The sequence below is a fragment of the Oncorhynchus gorbuscha genome, linkage group LG09, assembly GCF_021184085.1.
Source record: "Oncorhynchus gorbuscha isolate QuinsamMale2020 ecotype Even-year linkage group LG09, OgorEven_v1.0, whole genome shotgun sequence".
Classification (NCBI taxonomy): domain Eukaryota; kingdom Metazoa; phylum Chordata; class Actinopteri; order Salmoniformes; family Salmonidae; genus Oncorhynchus; species Oncorhynchus gorbuscha.
In genome coordinates this window covers 90,516,038-90,529,005 of record NC_060181.1, presented here as the reverse complement: position 1 = coordinate 90,529,005, position 12,968 = coordinate 90,516,038, and the positions used below count along the sequence as shown (strand labels likewise).

General features: G+C 45.3%; 1 pseudogene; it reads right to left on the bottom strand.

Annotated features, from left to right (window-relative positions):
- The window catches only part of LOC124044471, a 70,701-nt pseudogene that overhangs the window by 41,708 nt on the left and 16,025 nt on the right, over positions 1-12,968 (bottom strand).

Sequence of the window (12,968 nt, the reverse complement as noted above, 5' to 3'; positions counted from 1 at the left end):
AAATGATGTCATGGCTTTAGAAGCTTCTGATAGGCTAATTTACATAATTTGAGTCAATTGGAGGTGTACCTGTGGATGTATTTCAAGGCCTACCTTCAAACTCAGTGTTCTTTGCTTGACATCATGGGAACATCAAAAGAAATCAGCCAAGACCGCAGAATTTTTTTTTGTAGACCTCCACAAGTCTGGTTCAACGCCCGAAGGTACCACGTTCATCTGTACAAACACTAGTACGCAAGTATTTTTACAAATGTTTTTATTTTTAAGTTGACTGAGAACACTTTCTCATTTAAAGCAACAACCTGGGGAATAGTTACAGGGGAGAGGAGGGGGATGAATGAGCCAATTGTAAACTGTGGATTATTAGGTGACCGTGATGGTTTGAGGGCCAGATTGGGAATTTAGCCAGGACACCGGGGTTAACACCCCTACTCTTACGATAAGTGTCATGGGATCTTTAATGACCTCAGAGAGTCAGGACACCTGTTTAACGTCCCATCCGAAAGACCGCACCCTACACAGGGCAGTGTCCCCAATCACTGACACGGAGGGAGGCTATTTAAACACCATGTGACCACGCAGCCTTCATACCGCTCAGGAAGGAGACGGGTTCTGTCTCCTAGAGATTAACGTACTTTGGTGTGAAAAGTGCAAATCAATCCAAGAACAACAGCAAAGGACGTTGTGAAGATGCTGGAGGACACAGGTACAAAAGTATCTACATCCACAGTAAAACGAGTCCTATATCGACATAAAGGCCGCTCAGCAAGGAAGAAGGCACTGCTCTAAAACCGCCATAAAAAAGCCAGACTACGGTTTGCAACTGCACATGGGGACAAAGATTGTACTTTTTGGAGAAATGTCCTCTGGTCTGATGAAACAAAAATAGAACTGTTTGGCCATAATGACCATCGTTATGTTTGGAGGAAAAGGGGGGATGCTTGGCAGGCCGAAGAACACCATCCCAACCGTGAAGCACGGGGGTGGAAGCATCATGTTGTGCAGTCAGAGCCCCAGGCTACGTCTGCCTGTCCTCTCCTCGGTCTGACTTACACGTTACCTTGGTGGGGGTCTACGTCCTTCTCCCAGTCAATGTAGTGTTCTTTTATCTCAGGTGATCCCTAAGGTCCAACAGAGACAGAGAGACAGAGTTTCGGTACTAGTACAGGGCATTGGCCAATTAATTGGGGCCGATTTCAAGTTTTCATAACAATCGGTAATCAGCACTTTTGGCCGCCGATTATGGCGCTCCATTGCACTCCACGAGGAGACTGCGTGGCAGGCTGACCACCTGTTACGCGAGTGCAGCAAGGAGCCAAGATAAGTTGCTAGCAAGCATTAAACTTAACCAGCAACTTATCTTATAAAAAAACAATCAAACTACACATGGTTGATGATATTACTAGTTTAACTAGCTTGTCCTGCGTTGCAAATAATCAACGTGGTGCCTTTCATTTTATCATCGAATCACAGCCTACTTCGCCAAATGGGTGATGATTTAACAAGCGTATTCTCAAAAAAAAAACACTGTCGTTGCACCAATGTACCGAACCATAAACATCGATGCCTTTCTTAAAATCAATACACAAGTATATTTTTTAAACCTGCATATTTAGCCCGTAAGCAATATTAACTAGGGAAATTGTGTCACTTCTTTTGCGTTCTGTGCAAACAGAGTCAGGGTATATGCAGCAGTTTGGACCACCTGGCTTGTTTAAAACTATGTAAAGACCATTTCTTCCTAACAAAGACCGTAATTAATTTGCCAGAATTTTACATAATTATGACATAACATTGAAGGTTGTGCAATGTAACAGCAATATTTAGACTTATGGATGCCACCTGCTCGATAAAATACGGAACGGTTCCGTATTTCACTAAACGTTTTGTTTTCGAAACGATAGTTCCCAGCAGCTCTTCGCAATGCTTGAAGCACAGCGCTGTTTATGACATCAAGCCTATCAACTCCCGAGATTAAGCTGGCAATACTATAGTGCCTATAAGAACTTCCTATAGTAATAATAATAATAATAATTCCTATAATAACTACAACTGGGAATATAGAAGACTCATGTTAAAGGGAACCATTAGCTTTCATATGTTCTTATGTTCTGAACAAGGAACTTAAACGTTAGCTTTCTTACATGGCACATATTGCACTTTTACTTTCTTCTCCAACACTGTGTTTTTGCATTACTTAAACCAAATTGAACATGTTTCATTATTAATTTGAGACCAAATAGATTTTTATTTATGTATTATATTATTAAAAGTTAGTTAGTTACTAGTAACTGGTATTGCAGATGAGGTCCAACATAGATAGGTTAGTTAGTTTAATAACTAACTAACCTATCTCTGTACATAGTACATAGTAATATAGTAATATAGATGAGGTCCAGAGAGAGGTTAGTTAGTTACTAGTACTGTAGAGGAGGTCCAGAGAGAGGTTAGTTACTAGTACATAGTACTGTAGAGGAGGTCCAGAGAGAGGTTAGTTACTAGTACATAGTACTGTAGAGGAGGTCCAGAGAGAGGTTAGTTACTAGTACATAGTACTATAGATTAGGTCCAGAGAGAGGATAGTTAGTTACTAGTACATAGTACTGTAGAGGAGGTCCAGAGAGAGGTTAGTTACTAGTACATAGTACTGTAGATGAGGTCCAGAGAGAGGTTAGTTACTAGTACATAGTACTGTAGAGGAGGTCCAGAGAGAGGTTAGTTTCTAGTACATAGTACTATAGATTAGGTCCAGAGAGAGGATAGTTAGTTACTACTACTGTAGATGAGGTCTAGAGAGAGGTTAGTTAGTTACTAGTACATAGTACTGTAGATTAGGTCCAGAGAGAGGTTAGTTAGTTAGTTACTAGTACATAGACTGTAGATTAGGTCCAGAGAGAGGTTAGTTAGTTACTAGCACTGTAGATTAGGTCCAGAGAGAGGTTATTTAGTTACTAGTACATAGTACTGTAGATTAGGTCCAGAGAGAGGTTAGTTAGTTACTCGTACATAGCACTGTAGATTAGGTCCAGAGAGAGGTTAGTTAGTTACTAGTACACAGTATTGTAGATTAGGTCCAGAAAGTGGTTAGTTACTAGTATATAGTATTGTAGATTAGGTCCAGAAAGTGGTTAGTTACTAGTAACTGGTATTGTAGATTAGGTCCAGAGAGTGGTTAGTTACTAGTAACTGGTATTGTAGATTAGGTCCAGAGAGTGGTTAGTTACTAGTATATAGTATTGTAGATTAGGTCCAGAGAGTGGTTAGTTACTAGTAACTGGTATTGTAGATTAGGTCCAGAGAGTGGTTAGTTACTAGTAACTGGTATTGTAGATTAGGTCCAGAGAGTGGTTAGTTACTAGTATATAGTATTGTAGATTAGGTCCAGAGAGTGGTTAGTTACTAGTAACTGGTATTGTAGATTAGGTCCAGAGAGTGGTTAGTTACTAGTAACTGGTATTGTAGATGAGGGACCTCCCAAATGACATATATGAGGTTTTCTGACATAGAAACTCCTGGTCCTATATGTGTAGGATGTATTTAAACTAAATCTAAAGAACTTTACCTCTAAGAGACATTCTATGATGGCATTGGGGCTGTAGAGTCTGAAGAAACTAGGTACAGATGGCATTGGGGCTGTAGAGTCTGAAGAAACTAGGTACAGATGGCATTGGGGCTGTAGAGTCTGAAGAAACTAGGTACAGATGGCATTGGGGCTGTAGAGTCTGAAGAAACTAGGTACAGATGGCATTGGGGCTGTAGAGTCTGAAGAAACTAGGTACAGATGGCATTGGGGCTGTAGAGTCTGAAGAAACTAGGTACAGATGGCATTGGGGCTGTAGAGTCTGAAGAAACTAGGTACAGATGGCATTGGGGCTGTAGAGTCTGAAGAAACTAGGTACAGATCTGGGGCTCATCCTTTTGAAGGCAGCATCTGATTTGAAACAGGAAAATAAAAGATGGATCTTGCTGCAGAAGGATTAGAGTGCTCTCTAGTGTTACAAATTAAATCCGCCCTTGGAAGTACCAGAACAGGAGCAATTCTACCGGCGGCTAGATAAGGCTATACAGTAACTCAAGTTATAATGTTATAATAATAGCCATGTGCATTTGGACACAACAGTCACTGATTATGCTAATGTGATGACATGTTTTAAAGGAACCTCTTCTGCCCCTCCTCACCATCTCACCTCTGGTTCTCTTCAGGTCCAGAGAGATGGCAAAGTCTGTGTGGAATGTTCCCTCATGATAAACAGGTGTTTGATCAGAAACAGCTGACCGTCTACTTGTGTCCGAACAAGATGAGGTAGTAGTTTTGGAATTGTTAGCTAGATTACTCGTTGGTTATAAGTGCATTGTCGGAACTAGAAGCACAAGCATTTCGCTACACTCGCATTAACATCTGCTAACCATGTGTATGTGACAAATACAATTTGATTTGATAGATTAAACCATACCAGTAACTTTAACAGAATATTTCAAATGTTAACCTCCCCCCCCCCCAAAAGAAAACCAGTATTGATCCATTTAAGAAGGAAAAAGGTGAAGAGGTTTTGGAAGGACACCCTTTACAGTCAGAAATGTACACCCCCGAGGCCAGTTTATTAGGTATAACTATCTATTACCGGGTCAGACCGCCCTTTGCCTCCAGAACAGTCTTAATTCTTTGGGGGTGTGGGAACATTACTCAATTGGCATCAAGGGACCTAACATGTGCCAGGAAAACACTCCCCACACCATCACACAACCGCCACCAGCCTGTACCGTTGACACCAGGCAGGATGGGGCCATGGACTCGTACTGCTCACACCAAATCCTGACTCTGCCACCAGCCTGTACCGTTGACACCAGGCAGGATGGGGCCATGGACTCGTACTGCTCACACCAAATCCTGACTCTGCCATCAGCCTGTACCATTGACACCAGGCAGGATGGGGGCCATGGACTCGTACTGCTCACACCAAATCCTGACTCTGCCATCAACATGACGAAACAGGAACCGGTATTCAACGGACCAGGCAATGCTTTTCCACTTCCCAATCATCCAATATTCGTGGTCATGTGTCCAATGGAGCCGCTTCTTGTTTTTAGCTGAGATGTCGTTCTGCACTGTTGTACTGCTCTGTTAATTGTCTGTTTGTCTGCCCGTCTGTTAGCTTGCACGATTCTTGCCATTCTCCTTCGATCTCTCTCATCAACGAGCAGTTTTTGACCACAGGACTGCCACTGACCGCGTGTTTTTTGTTTGTTGCACTGTTCTCTGTAAACCCCAGGAGGACATTTCTGAGAAACTGGAACTGGCACTGACGATCATACCTCGCTCGAAGTCGCTTAGGGCACTCGTTTGGCCCATTCAAACATTCAAATGGAACAGTAGTAACTGAATGCCCGTCTGCCTGCTTTACACAGCAAGCCATGGCCACGTGACTCACTGTGTTTGTAGGAGAGAACCATTTTGGTGTATCTGATAAACTGGCCACTGGATGTATAACGTGATGCATTACGTGCATCGCATTGTCCTTGTGCCTGAAATAAATCTGCAGCAATCTTGTTCTTGAGGATGACATCAGAGGCTTTGAGCAGGGACTGAATGCAGGCAGATAAGGCCTCTTGAGATAAGCCCTGGAAGGCTGCTCTCTGGAGGGACAACAAATCCCACACATCAATAGGGTGGATGGCATCAACACAGGGACAACAGGGTGGACGGCATCAACACAGGGACAACAGGGTGGACAGCATCAACACAGGGACAACAGGGTGGACATCATCAACACAGGGACAACAGGGTGGACAGCATCAACACAGGGACAACAGGGTGGACATCATCAACACAGGGACAACAGGGTGGACATCATCAACACAGGGACAACAGGGTGGATGGCATCAGCACAGGGACAACAGGGTGGAAAGCATCAACACAGGGACAACAGGGTGGACAGCATCAACACAGGGACAACAGGGTGGACAGCATCAACACAGGGACAACAGGATGGACAGCATCAACACAGGGACAACAGGGTGAATGGCATCAACACAGGGACAACAGGGTGGACAGCATCAACAAAGGGACAACAGGGTGGACAGCATCAACACAGGGACAACAGGGAGAACAGGGTGGACAGCATCAACACAGGGACAACAGGGACAACAGGGACAACAGGGTGGATGGTATCAACACAGGGACAACAGGGTGGACAGCATCAATACAGGGACAACAGGGTGGACAGCATCAACACAGGGACAACAGGGTGGACAGCATCAACACAGGGACAACATGGTGGATGGCATCAACACAGGGACAACAGGGACAACAGGGTGGACAGCATCAACACAGGGACAACAGGGTGGACGGCATCAACACAGGTACAACAGGGTGGACAGCATCAACACAGGGACAACAGGGTGGACAGCATCAACACAGGGACAACAGGGTAGATAGCATCAACATGGTGGACAGCATCAACCCAGGGACAACAGGGACAACAGGGTGGACGGCATAAACACAGGGACAACAGGGTGGACAGCATCAACACAGGGACAACAGGGAGGATAGCATCAACACAGGGACAATAGGGACAACAGGGTGGACAGCATCAACACAGGGACAACAGGGTGGACAGCATCAACACAGGGACAACAGGGTGGACAGCATCAACACAGGGACAACAGGGTGGACAGCATCAACACAGGGACAACAGGGTAGATAGCATCAACATGGTGGACAGCATCAACCCAGGGACAACAGGGACAACAGGGTGGACAGCATAAACACAGGGACAACAGGGTGGACAGCATCAACACAGGGACAACAGGGTGGACAGCATCAACACAGGGACAACAGGGTGGACAGCATCAGCACAGGGACAACAAGGTGGACAGCATCAGCACAGGGACAATAGGGTGGACAGCATCAACACAGGGACAACAGGGACAACAGGGTGAATGGCATCAACACAGGGACAACAGGGTGGACAGCATCAACACAGGGACAACACGGTGGACAGCATCAACACGGGGACAACAGGGTGGACAGCATCAACACAGGGACAACAGGGTGGATGGCATCAACACAGGGACAACAGGGTGGACAGCATGAACACAGGGACAACAGGGTGGACAGCATCAACACAGGGACAACAGGGTGGACAGCATCAGCACAGGGACAACAGGGTGGACAGCATCAACACAGGGACAACAGGGTGGACAGCACATCTATACACATGTAGAATTTGGATAAGCAGACCAGCGTCCGTCTGACTGTAGGGTACCACATGCCATGCAGGTCAGCGGGAGAGACGTACGGCTGAAAGCGGGATGAGTCTATACTACCTGTACGCAAGGACCAGAGAGAGAAAGTACAACAGTAAGACCATTCATAACTTATAAAGAGAAGACTCCTGTGTTCCAGTGGCACATTGTGTTAGCTAATCCAAGTTTATAATTTAAAAAGGCTAATTGATCATTAGAAAACCCTTTTGCAATTATGTTAGCACAGCTGCAAACTGTTGTTCTGATTAAAGAAGCAATAAAACTGGCCTTTTTCAGACTAGTTGAATATCTGGAGCATCAGCATGTGTGGGTTCGATTACAGGCTGAAAACCTTCTTCTGGAACTCGTCAAACGGGTGATGATTTAACAAGCGCATTCGCTTAACAAGTCTTTTCTTGTTTTGAGAAATGAAGGCTATTCCATGAGAGAAATTGCCAAGAAAGTGAAGATCTCATACAACACTGTGTACTACTCCCTTCATAGAACAACACAAACGGGCTCTAACCAGAATAGAAAGAGGAGTGGGAGGCCCCGGTGCACAACTGAGCAAGAGGACAAGTACATTAGTGTCTAGTTTAAGAAACAGACGCCTCACAAGTCCTCAACTTTAAGCTTCATTAAATAGTACCTGCAAAACAGCCATCTCAACGTCAACACTAGAGAGGAACCAACTATGAGGGGTGGCCAGTCCTCTTCTGGCTGTGCCGGGTGGAGATTATAACAGAACATGGCCAAGATGTTCAAATGTTCATAAATGACCAGCATGGTCAAATACTAGGTCTGGGACAGGTAGCACGTCTGGTGAACAGGTCAGGATTCCATAGCCCCAGGCAGAACAGTTGAAACTGGAGGCGCAGCACGGCCAGGTGGACTAGGGACAGCAAGGAGTCATCATGCCAGGTAGTCCTGAGGCATGGTCCTAGGTCCTCCGAGAGAGAGAAAGAAAGAGAGAAAGAGAGAATTAGAGAGAGCATACTTAAATTCACACAGGACACCGGATAAGACAGGACAAGTACTCCAGATATAACAAACTGACCCTAGCCCCCCAACACATAAACTACTGCAGCCTAAATACTGGAGGCTGAGACAGGAGGGGTCAGGAGACACTGTGGCCCCATTCGATGATACCCCCGGCCAGGGCCAAACAGGAAGGATATAACCCCGCCCACTTTGCCAAAGCACAGTCCCCACACCACTAGAGGGATATCTTCAACCACCAACTTACCATCCTGAGACAAGGCCGAGTATAGCCCACAAAGATCTCCGCCACGGCACAACTCAAGGGGGGGGGGGGCGCCAACCCAGACAGGAAGATCACATCAGTGACTCAACCCACTCAGTGACGCACCCCTCCTAGGGACGGCATGAAAGAGCACCAGTAAGCAGCAGTAAGCAGCAGTAAGCACCAGTAAGCACCTGTAAGCACCAGTAAGCACCAGTAAGCACCAGTAAGCACCAGTAAGCACCAGTAAGCACCTGTAAGCACCAGTAAGCACCAGTAAGCACCAGTAAGCACCAGTAAGCACCGGTAAGCACCAGTAAGCACCGGTAAGCACCAGTAACCACCAGTAAGCACCAGTAAGCCTCATTCAAGGGTTTTTCTTTAGCTGTCATCAAGGAAAAATTGTTTAATACTTTTTTGGTTACTACATGATTCCATGATGTGTTATTTCATAGTTTTGATGTCTTCATGATTATTCACAATGTAGAAAATAGTAAAAAATAAAGAAAAACCCTGGAATGAGTGGCTGTGTACAAACTTTTGACTGGTACTATATGTATGCATGAATACACAGTATATAAATAATTTGTCAATAAAATAGCATGTGCAATTTATGATTTATTCATTGAAACATTAATATGAACTGGTTATATTATATGGTGGACCAACAACGTTCAAACAGTCAGTAACCTCAGTAGTGGTGCTTGTAGAAGCCTATGAAATAGCCTCGTTTTTGGAAAATGTAACAGACAAGACGCTCTTATTTCCCAAGCCCCTTTATCACAGTCAAGACACACTTTAAAAAACATTTTAATAAACAAAAACATGTATAATAAAAACAGAATAACAATAGAACAGAATATTTTTCTAAATGAAAACAGTTGCCATTGCAAAATTCTTAAATATTTAATTAATTATTATCAAATGATGCATATCTCGAACAGTTAGTCTGAAAGGGAGATCATTTGAAACGGGGCTCAATTGGCCCAGCGTCGTCCGGGTTTGGCCAGTGTAGGCCGTCATTGTAAATAAGAATAGGTTCTTAACTGACTTGCCTAGTTAAATTAAGGTAAAAAAAACATTTAAAAAACCCAGAATTAACCTTAGATTAGTATATAGGGGCAAATTCCTCCCACTAACTTAAGACAGCAGTCAGTCAAACCCACCTCCATCCTCTCCAGTTTCTCAGGATAGGCCAGGTCCCCGGGGGCGGGGTTGTCTCCGATGATGTCAGTCTGGATGTAGATGTGCGTCCTGTAGACCAGCCTCTCCTGGACATCCTCCAGCATCTGTTTCACCACCGCCTCAAACACCCCCAGCTGACCAGCTACACACACCATAACGTCATACACTCCTACTCGGCCTGGTTACACACCCTCGCTTATAGAAAGAAACTCCTAGGGATGTTTTATCTGTTGACGTGTAGGCCTAATTACACTGCTCTCTGAAAATACGTTACGGTGTAAACATGTAACATGTAGCTTGACGGTAAGAGTAACCAGAGGTCCTTTGTATTGCGAGTGACAGTACCGTTTTTTTGTTGTGGACGTGGTCTTGTAGCATCTCATTACTTAGGATGCCACAGAGTTCTGACATGGTCTCCAAGTGGATACCGTGGATGATGAGCAGTCGCAGGACGTCATACAGCTTCTCCAGCAGTTCACTGGAGGAGGAGGGGGGGGGGGGTAAACTCCTCCACTTTCCCACCAGTGAGCAAAAGGTCACATTTGAGTTGTCCTCTGGAAAATGACAGTATGTTGAAAATGCATTTCTTCTACAAGAGAGAAACACTAGCTAGTATCTGATCACTTTAGATACATGTTTTATCTCATTGTGTAGAATGTTACAGCTGCCAGTTAATTCAACAGTAAAGTCAGCAGGTGTAGAAAGACAAGACAGACAGGACAGACAGAAAATAAATGAAAGAAAAAGAAAGAAAGAAAGAAAGAAAGGAGAATACTAACAGGGAAATATTAATTGATGTGAGCCTTTACTTCAAGACAAAACATATTCTGTACAGAGCTCTGAGTTTCAGTGAGCATTAGCAATAAAGGAAGGTGCTACAAAAAAGACTCAATGTGTGAGTTTGGAGACAGTACTTCCTCTAGTCTGGGTGTGGGTACAGTACTTCCTCTAGTCTAGGGGTGGGTTTGGAGACAGTACTTCCTCTAGTCTAGGTGTGGGTTTGGAGACAGTACTTCCTCTAGTCTAGGGGTGGGTTTGGAGACAGTACTTCCTCTAGTCTAGGTGTGGGTTTGGAGACAGTACTTCCTCTAGTCTAGGTGTGGGTACAGTACTTCCTCTAGTCTAGGTGTGGGTTTGGAGACAGTACTTCCTCTAGTCTAGGGGTGGGTTTGGAGACAGTACTTCCTCTAGTCTAGGGGTGGGTTTGGAGACAGTACTTCCTCTAGTCTAGGGGTGGGTTTGGAGACAGTACTTCCTCTAGTCTAGGGGTGGGTTTGGAGACAGTACTTCCTCTAGTCTAGGGGTGGGTTTGGAGACAGTACTTCCTCTAGTCTAGGTGTGGGTTTGGAGACAGTACTTCCTCTAGTCTAGGGGTGGGTTTGGAGACAGTACTTCCTCTAGTCTAGGGGTGGGTTTGGAGACAGTACTTCCTCTAGTCTAGGGGTGGGTTTGGAGACAGTACTTCCTCTAGTCTAGGGGTGGGTTTGGAGACCGTACTTCCTCTAGTCTAGGGGTGGGTTTGGAGACAGTACTTCCTCTAGTCTAGGGGTGGGTTTGGAGACAGTACTTCCTCTAGTCTAGGGGTGGGTTTGGAGACAGTACTTCCTCTAGTCTAGGGGTGGGTTTGGAGACAGTACTTCCTCTAGTCTAGGGGTGGGTTTGGAGACAGTACTTCCTCTAGTCTAGGTGTGGGTTTGGAGACAGTACTTCCTCTAGTCTAGGTGTGGGTTTGGAGACAGTACTTCCTCTAGTCTAGGTGTGGGTACAGTACTTCCTCTAGTCTAGGTGTGGGTACAGTACTTCCTCTAGTCTAGGTGTGGGTTTGGAGACAGTACTTCCTCTAGTCTGGGTGTGGGTTTGGAGACAGTACTTCCTCTAGTCTAGGTGTGGGTACAGTACTTCCTCTAGTCTGGGTGTGGGTTTGGAGAGAGTACTTCCTCTAGTCTAGGTGTGGGTTTGGAGACAGTACTTCCTCTAGTCTAGGTGTGGGTACAGTACTTCCTCTAGTCTAGGTGTGGGTTTGGAGACAGTACTTCCTCTAGTCTAGGTGTGGGTTTGGAGACAGTACTTCCTCTAGTCTAGGTGTGGGTACAGTACTTCCTCTAGTCTAGGTGTGGGTTTGGAGACAGTACTTCCTCTAGTCTAGGTGTGGGTACAGTACTTCCTCTAGTCTAGGGGTGGGTTTGGAGACAGTACTTCCTCTAGTCTAGGTGTGGGTACAGTACTTCCTCTAGTCTAGGTGTGGGTTTGGAGACAGTACTTCCTCTAGTCTAGGTGTGGGTTTGGAGACAGTACTTCCTCTAGTCTAGGTGTGGGTACAGTACTTCCTCTAGTCTAGGTGTGGGTACAGTACTTCCTCTAGTCTAGGTGTGGGTTTGGAGACAGTACTTCCTCTAGTCTAGGTGTGGGTTTGGAGACAGTACTTCCTCTAGTCTAGGTGTGGGTACAGTACTTCCTCTAGTCTAGGTGTGGGTACAGTACTTCCTCTAGTCTAGGTGTGGGTACAGTACTTCCTCTAGTCTAGGTGTGGGTTTGGAGACAGTACTTCCTCTAGTCTAGGTGTGGGTACAGTACTTCCTCTAGTCTAGGTGTGGGTACAGTACTTCCTCTAGTCTAGGTGTGGGTACAGTACTTCCTCTAGTCTAGGTGTGGGTACAGTACTTCCTCTAGTCTAGGTGTGGGTACAGTACTTCCTCTAGTCTAGGTGTGGGTACAGTACTTCCTCTAGTCTAGGTGTGGGTACAGTACTTCCTCTAGTCTAGGTGTGGGTACAGTACTTCCTCTAGTCTAGGTGTGGGTACAGTACTTCCTCTAGTCTAGGTGTGGGTACAGTACTTCCTCTAGTCTAGGTGTGGGTACAGTACTTCCTCTAGTCTAGGTGGTACAGTACTTCCTCTAGTCTAGGTGTGGGTACAGTACTTCCTCTAGTCTAGGTGTGGGTACAGTACTTCCTCTAGTCTAGGTGTGGGTACAGTACTTCCTCTAGTCTAGGTGTGGGTACAGTACTTCCTCTAGTCTAGGTGTGGGTACAGTACTTCCTCTAGTCTAGGTGTGGGTACAGTACTTCGTCTAGTCTAGGTGTGGGTACAGTACTTCCTCTAGTCTAGGTGTGGGTACAGTACTTCCACTAGTCTAGGTGTGGGTACAGTACTTCCTCTAGTCTAGGTGTGGGTACAGTACTTCCTCTAGTCTAGGTGTGGGTACAGTATTTCCTCTAGTCTAGGTGTGGGTTTGGAGACAGTACTTCCTCTAGTCTAGGTGTGGGTACAGTACTTCCTCTAGTCTAGGTGTGGGT